Source organism: Protobothrops mucrosquamatus, unplaced genomic scaffold, assembly GCF_001527695.2.
Source record: "Protobothrops mucrosquamatus isolate PMUCROS unplaced genomic scaffold, P.Mucros_1.0 scaffold6579, whole genome shotgun sequence".
NCBI lineage: Eukaryota > Metazoa > Chordata > Lepidosauria > Squamata > Viperidae > Protobothrops > Protobothrops mucrosquamatus.
The window spans coordinates 2984-11168 of NW_015392402.1; the positions used below are offsets into that span (position 1 = coordinate 2984).

The 8185-nt window shown below is 43.9% G+C and overlaps 1 long non-coding RNA gene across 1 annotated transcript in view; it reads right to left on the reverse strand.

The window, feature by feature from the left end:
* Window positions 1-318: 318 nt before the first annotated feature.
* Window positions 319-8185, reverse strand: part of LOC107300288 — a 12381-nt gene continuing 4514 nt past the window's right edge. The window contains exon 2 of the long non-coding RNA XR_001549210.1: window positions 319-912. This is a non-coding gene — a long non-coding RNA (uncharacterized LOC107300288). The remainder of the gene's footprint in view (window positions 913-8185) is intronic.

Here is an 8185-nt window from a genome sequence, read left to right on the forward strand (position 1 = left end):
TAAGCCACTTCTTTCAGTGATGCTGTACCTTGCAACGGTCACTAAAATAACTGTTGTAAGTCGAGTTGAGTGGTGCACTAGGAGCAGGAAGACCCAGGTTTAGTTCTGCTTAGGCATGAAAGCTTGCTGGTTGATTTTGAGCCTAATCCTAACCCTCCCGGTCCTAAGCATGGCCCGGCTCTGCAACAACCTGGAGTGATAAACAGCAGCTCTTACTGCATTGATAGCTTCATTGGAACTAGGCAAAGCACAATGCAAAAACAAGAGGACCCTGTGATTATGTAGGATTAACGCTAAGAACCACAACACATTTATTCATACGGAAGTGGTCAGTGTAGATTTTTAATTGTAGTTAAACCTAATTACATTCCAGCATACTCCAAAGTTCGCCCTGCTTCAGATCCCAGTATAAGGATTCCAAATTTAGAAAGGCACTATATCTGACACTGGAAAGGGAAGCAGGTGATTGTACAACATTCATACAACAAAGCTAACCTGGCCATTCTCTCTCCCAGCCACCGACACTTCAAGTGTCACTTCAGGATGGTTTTGTCATGCCCATAGCCAAGGCATGAAATGAGTTTGCCAAGAAAAACAGGGGGGAAAAATAAATCAAAGACTAATTTCTGGAGTTCATTGGGAGTCTAGCAGCAAGAATGTTCATTCCACTGTAAAATTCTGCCTGGCCAGTGATTTCAGTCTCTCCGCCGCTGGTGATCCACCGCTGTAAAGAAAGCGCACACAGCTGCTGTGATGAAAGTGTGTACTCCCTCATAGAGAAGTTTCGGTGAAAAGACGCTCCAGATAAAGAGATGGTATCGCAGTCCCGTGATCAGAATAATATATACCGCAACTGGGATGGAACGCAACAGGGCGTAACAGAAACAGCCATGCCCAATCGCTGCAGGATTCCTGTAGTGTTTAAGAAAAAAAACAAAACCAAAACACAATTTGTTTTACATTTTAGTCCTGGGGTAAATTTTATACTCCATTTAAAAAGTATTGGTTGAAAAGAAAAGATGAAACCGCATCTTAGATTACTGCAATGCGTTATACGTAGGGCTGCCCTTGAAGAGTAGTCGGAAACGAATGAAGGCAAATAATATGTGTCCCAGGATAATGTTGGGACCTGTGACGAAGCCCATCCTCAGGCAACTTCTCTCTCACCAGAAAGAGAGAGCGAGAAGTTCCTTGAGGATGGGGCTCCAGCAAAAGTCTGAAAGCTGGGAAGTCTAAACCTCTGGTCCCAGTGACTGACCCAGATTGGATCCTGCAGCCTTCGGAAACTTCAAGTGGTGAAGAATGCAACTGGGCCAGTAGTAAATGACACCAGATACACAGCACATGTAACACCACTATTACGTGAGCTGCACTGGCTACCGGTATGTTTCTGGGTGCAATTCAAGGTGCCGGTTGTTGGCTTTAAAGTCCTACATAGCTTAGGATCGGATTACTTGAGGAATCATCTGTTTCCAAGAGTCTCTATCAGTGCATTCAATCCAAAAGATTGGGGATGCTGAAATCCCATTAGTTAAAGAGTGTCAAGCCTTTTCTGCTATGTGGAATATTCTCCCCTCTGAGATTAGAATAGCCCCAACACTGTTAGCCTTTTGTAAGGCTTTAAAAATTTGAGTCTGGGGCTCAACTAATATATATATTAGTTTTAGAATTATAAGCTGCCCAGAAATTGAATAAATAAAATAAAATAAACCCTTCCTATTCTCCTGTATTCTTGAAAAGCTAGATACAGCAACAAGTAGCAAGACATTGGGGTGGGGTGGGGTGTAAATATTTCCAAAAGTTTGCAAAGTACCCAAATCTGACATCTCAACATAGGGACATAACTCTACCCTAGCTGATTCCCTTCCCTTCAAGAGCTGGGCGTTGAATAAGGATGGACCTGCAATGAATTTTCTCTCTCCATAAAACTATCCTGCATGTACCTCAAGACTATCTTAGATGGTACAGATAATCCCTATTTAGTGGCCAAAGTTGGGACCAGAGACACAGTCAAGTAGTTGCTAAGTGAAATCACAACTGTGCTTCTGATGTGACTTCAGCTTTCCTTTGCTTTACAGCAGGGGTGTCAAACTGCCGGCCCGCAGGCTGGACGCGTCATACAGAAGCCGTGCCCACCCCGTTGCTGGCGATGGCAAAACTGTCCCGATACGTTGCGCGACGACACGTCTGCTTTATAGAGACCTGCAAAAGTCACAGATGTAAGGAGTGATCATAAAGTTACTTTTTCATCATTGTCGTAACTGCAAACATTTGCTAAGTAAAGCAGTCACTCAACAAGGGCTACCTTGTAGTGTGTTCCTAGAGAGGTCAAAGGAAGTTTTTTTAGGAAAAAACCCCAAAGCATGGAATGACAACAGCAACAGCAAATTTGAGGGCATTATATACTGTACAGTATAACCATTGGCAGCCTTAATGTCCATGGATATGGCTATTCACAGGGCAGTACTGTAAAAGAAACCACTACACACTGTGGTCCATCAATACTGTCATGTGTATCAACCAATCAAAATGAAAATATGTTACATTTATTCCTTGATTCCTGATGAATACATTCATAAAGTATTCCTGGCAGTATTACAAAAGCAGTTTGCCACAACCTTCTTCCAAAATGTCCCCCCACCCCAACTTCTCCATTTTGCAAACAATCTTTGAATTCCAACTCCATCTCCTATCTGAACAGTAACTTGGGCCAACTACTGTATGCTTAGTCGTTATGACAGCTAAAGTCAGCTTCGTGCTACTAGTAGTATTTTAGGAGTAGATGGGGGATTTGAGACCAGATCTTCCCTGAGCCCAGGAAAGACAGGCACTGTATTACATGGCCTCTGAAAACAATTGGTAGCACTGAAGAGGCCTAGTCCATATATAAAACTCCTGTAAGGTTTGGTTTATTCCTTTTTAAAAGTATCTTATTTCTTTTACGGTGCTTGCACCATTTTAGAGAGCGAAAGCAGAGAAATCCTAGTAATAAATAATATTTGGTTGATCTTCCAGCTATCCTTATGACAAGACTAGGTAAGGATTTATTTCTTAATGGCTTGACGCCTAGATACAACAGCTAGCCATTCATCTGTGACAAATGACCCTCCACACAGCAGAGTGAAGCAAACACCTCCTAATGCTTTTCACATGAACAGACTTTCCCTGATCAAATTAAGGAGGCAAAAGCATTGCCATGATCTCTGAGAAGACTGGCCGAAGGCTGTCTCAGGCTTAGGATAATCTGGGGAAAGTAATTATATCAAAAAGCAATCATACAGATCCGCAGTCTCCAACTTTTCCGGTTTGGTGGGCCAGTGGAGGGAAGGGAGAGAGGATGATTCCCTGCGAGCGGCAGGCTTGCATGCATGCACAGTTCCATTTGTGCAAGTGGAGCTGCAAGCGCACACCTGCACACTCGCCACTTGCGTGGCCCGGTTCCGATATCAGGGTTGGGGACCCATGATGTAGGCTTTAAAATTAATTTTGAAAACTGTAAATGAAGAAAAGGTCAATGTTTGGAATGCGACACTTTATGGCAGACATGTCAAACACAAGGCCCGGGGCCCGGATGCAGACCGCGAAGTGGTTTCATGTGGCTCGCGAAGCCATCCTGGAAACGGTGAGGGAACGGCCCACAGTGCCTTGGCCCTGGCCCAGGCTGGCCGGGAGCCAATGTACAATTTTGTGGTGGCCATCTATGCTGAAACGCATTCAGTCTTAGCTCCACAAGGCCGTTTAGAAACAGCGAGGAACCAGCCCCTGCCGCGTCAGCCCTGCCCCCTGGGTGCATGCTGGGGAGGTGTCACCCTTTGTGAGGAATGAAGAAATGGACCATGCCTTGGCGCTTGCCTCGGTCCCATCCCCTTCTGCCAGAGACCTTCAGATCTGTCCCACTCCTGCCCAGGCCCCCACAGGCACCCTTGACGCGAACGATGTAGAGCTGACCACACCTACCCAGTAGGCCACATCCATTCCATCCACACCCACCCAGTAGGCCACACCCACCCTGGCCACACACACCCCGCCCCCCTGAGGGCAACCGCAATGCTGATGCGGCCCTCAATGAAATTGAGTTTGACACCCCTGCTTTATGGCAATGGCTTCTTTGATGCCCCCCATCCTTTAAAAAAAAGTCTATCTACAACAGGACTCCCCAACCCCCCCCCTGGCCATGAGCCATTCAGAACTGGGACACGGAAGCGGCAGGTGAGCACATACGCATGCACGCATCCCCATTTGCACAAGCAACAGGCAAGCATATGCATGCATGCTCCGTTTGCGTAAGTGGAGTGCACGCTCGCCCGCTTGCATAAATGGAGCTGTGTACGCGCTTGCCCACCGTTCGCACGGAACCACCCACTCTCCTCCCCCGCTGGCCTGCAAAGCCAGAAAGGTGAGGAACTCTGATCTACAGGATTAACAGTGCTGTATACACCTCCAGGTTTTGTCNTTTGGTAAACCAAATCATGTGTCGCTAGATGTACAAGCCATGAGATTTAAAGGGAACCATATGAAGAGGAAGAAGTTGCTGTAAGCCTAAAATAAAAATTATTTCCTATCAGCCATAAAGTGAAAACACCAGCTCTTCTCTCTCTCTCTCTCTCTCTCTCTCTCTCTCTCTCTCTCTCTCTCTCTCTCTCTCTCTCTCTCTCTTTATGTCAGGTATTATAAGAAAAAAGGGAGCCATTGTGATCTGCAGTAATTCATGTGAAATCTTACGCTCTTATTTTCTGAAAGTAGAAAATAAAAAAACAATTCGATGTAGCTAGTGTGGGAGTGAGGTTGAACTGTGAACCAGAAAGCTTCCAAAATAATATAGTTTCTCCTCTAGGCAACTCATTCACTTTGTGCAATATGGAGAGAAGAATGACTAACACAAGGGGTTGTTTACAACAGGGGTCCCCCCAGCCCCCGGTCTGTGGACCAATACTGGGCCCCGGCATGCCAGCAACTGGTCCATACAAACAAGCAAAGCCCCATCTGTGGGGTGCAGGCAACACACAAAACCACGCACCCTCTGGTCTGCGGAAAAACCTCTCTCCATGGAACCGGTCCCTGGTGCTCAAAAGGTTGGGGACCTCTGATTTACAAGGTTCTCCAAGGCTTTTTCACACGTAAAAATTGTACCAATTCTGGATCCTCACCATTGGTTTGGGGGAGATCTTTAACAGCTGAATCTGAATTTCCAGTTCAGCTACTACTCCAGAGGCAACCATTTAATCTATATTCCAATGTTTTCTCCAGAGTTATGGAATGGTGGATAGTTTCCCATTAATGGGAACTTGCCCTGATTTGCTTCATCTACCCAATGTTCTTACAGGCAAGGCTCTGTTCTCCTATCCTCTTTGCTGGTGGATCTGAGGAGTTTTGCCTTTTCGTTTCCTCGTACTAAGACAACTGTCAGGGTTCCGACTAATGAAACACTTCAAAGAACTTCCAGGCATTTTTTATCCTAAAAAGTCTTTATTCATGTAACAAAATGTTGGCACGGCACGAATGAGGATGCCAAGATCTGAATTTCCCCTCCCCTGCACAGAACATATCAGCCTATTCCCCTCCTCTGTTTTGCAGTCATAAATCACGTTCTCCAATCAGCCCGAAGGGCAAAGGTTCACTTCCGTTCTGCAGCCCGGGTATTCCTTATCTTAATTACTCCCCTCCCAGCATCACCTAATTAACTCTAAAAATACCAGACAGTTCTGCATATTTTGTCAAAGCAAGAATATCCAATATTAGCAGCATTGACAACAACAACAAAAAAGGGAGGATTTTTGCAGGCTCCATTAGCCAGCTCGAGAGAACTGGGAGGGGGCATGTTGGCTAAACTCTTGACATCAGTGGTGAAGGCACTCATGGAGCAGCATGAATACAACTCCAAAGGGTCTGGAGATTTAAAATGCTGTGGGTGTGGAAGTGTCCTACACATTTCTGTCTGGATTGTAGCCTGGATCTGAAAACAAGTTGCCTTGGTGGTTGCCACAAGGGATGACCTGCTCCAAGCAAAAGGGGAAAGATAGCCCTGCACATTCTCTAGGATTTTTGAACAGCATTCAACATGATCCAGCGTTTGTACAGGGAATTTATTTATTATTTAATTATGTTTCAGGGGGATTCCGACTCCGCAACAACTTTGGATAGCTTACAGTTAAAAAGAGAATTTAGAACAGCATATAGCAAAGAAAAGAAATACAACCACTAGAAGACCAACTCCATAATATGAAAAGACCAAAATAAAATTCTAAACCAGTCTCCTAACCCAAGAGATCAACAATCAGAACAATCCAGATCTTTAACCGTTTGCAAATATCTGTCAATCTAATCTAATCTAATTTAATCTAATCCAATCCAATCCAATCACCTATTGAATGGGAGTAAAATAGATCTAATCTAATCATATATTGAATAGGAGTAAAATAGATCTAGGTGGGGCTATCATTCCACAGCCAGGGGCTATCATCAAGAAACCACATTTTCTGTGCCTAACAAGATGTTATTGGTCAATTTGATCTCCAGAAAGTAGCAATAGTAATAGCAATGGCACTTAGACTTATGTACCACTTCATAGTGCTTTACAGCACTAAGTGGTTTGCAGAATCAGCTTATTGCTCTGAACAATCTGGGTCCTTATTTTACCGACCTCAGAAGGATGGAAGACAACCTTGAGTCAGTCAGGATTGAACTCCTGGCAGTGGGCAGAGGCAGGCTGAAATACTGCACTCTAACCACTGAGCCACTACGGCTCTGATTGTAGGGAACAATCAGTTGCTTCTCCCTGTGCATTTTTAATAGTTTCCTTCAGTCAGAAAATGTGGTTCTACAGATGGCTTAGTACCGGGCCATAAAGAGTTTTATAGGTTAACACCAGCACTTTAAACTGCATCCAAAAGCTACTGGCAACCAATGTAGAGCTTACATTACACTTTAGAGCAGACATGTCAAACTCGCAACGTCAGGTATCGGAGCTTTTTCCCCTTTGCCGGCAATGGGGTGGGCACGGTTTCCTGGTGACGCGTCCGGCCCGCAGGCTGGCAGTTTGACACCCCTGCCTTAGAGATATCGTGCTCCTAGTGATAACTGCTGGAGAGCACCTGGTTCACTACCAGTTGATGCCTCAGATGGTTCTTAAAGGCAGCCCCATGTGAAGAGCATTGCAGTAGTCAAGATAGATGGCAATGAAAGCATGAATCACCATTGCAAGATCTTCTCATTCAAGAAAAAGCACAGGTGACACACCAGGTGAAGCTGGGCAAAGTACCACTACTTTAGTAGTACACTTTATAAAATGTCTTCCCAGAAAGACTTGCCCAATAGTGTGATTACCATAATTTAGGCATCAAGCATAACACCTACAATGGGTCAGATTTTTCAGAACTGCTATTTTTTAAAAAAATTATATAATGAAGAACTGCTTTCTTTGTTACTTATTTGGATTTGTTGTTTTTTTTTTAAAAAATTCCTTTAGAACCTTTATTGCTTCTGACTAATTTGATAAGCTGCACTGGAAATATAAATTTATGCTGAAAGTGCATGTATAAATTATGTAAATAGCTTCACTTTCTACTCAAATGGAAATCTCAATAAATACAGTAAATTCTGCTGAATACAGTAAGTCAGGAAAGTAGGTGTAAGATTGCACTGCAGTCGTGCCACATGCTGTGCCGAAGAACATCATTATTTTCAAATAAATAGGGCTGGTACTGTACTACTTTAAGAGCAAAGATATAAATATTTTAAAAATGTATATGTACACACCCCTTATGTTCATCATAGTAAAGATATCCCTGTTCTCAGGCTGAAATAGAACCAATCTCTTTCTTTCTCTTGCTATAGCCAATTTTTATTTGGCTTATATGCACACCTTTTTCCTTCCCCAAATAAAAGAACTTAAAGCAGTGGTTCTCAACCTTTCTAATGCCGTGACCCCATAATACAGTTCCCCATGTTGTGGTGACCCCCAACCACTTATACATCGCCGGGTGCCAGGGGCGTGGCCACCAAGTGGGCGTGGCCACCATGTTGTGTAGGCAGAATCTGCCCAATATTTGCTGAAATACATTGCACTCAGATTTCATTCTGGGAATGAAATATTAAAAAGGAAAAGAGCAGAAGAAATCAACTTTTATTCCCCATTTTCAAACCATCTTCCTGGAAGTCATAACATGTAATTAAGCACTTCAACAAA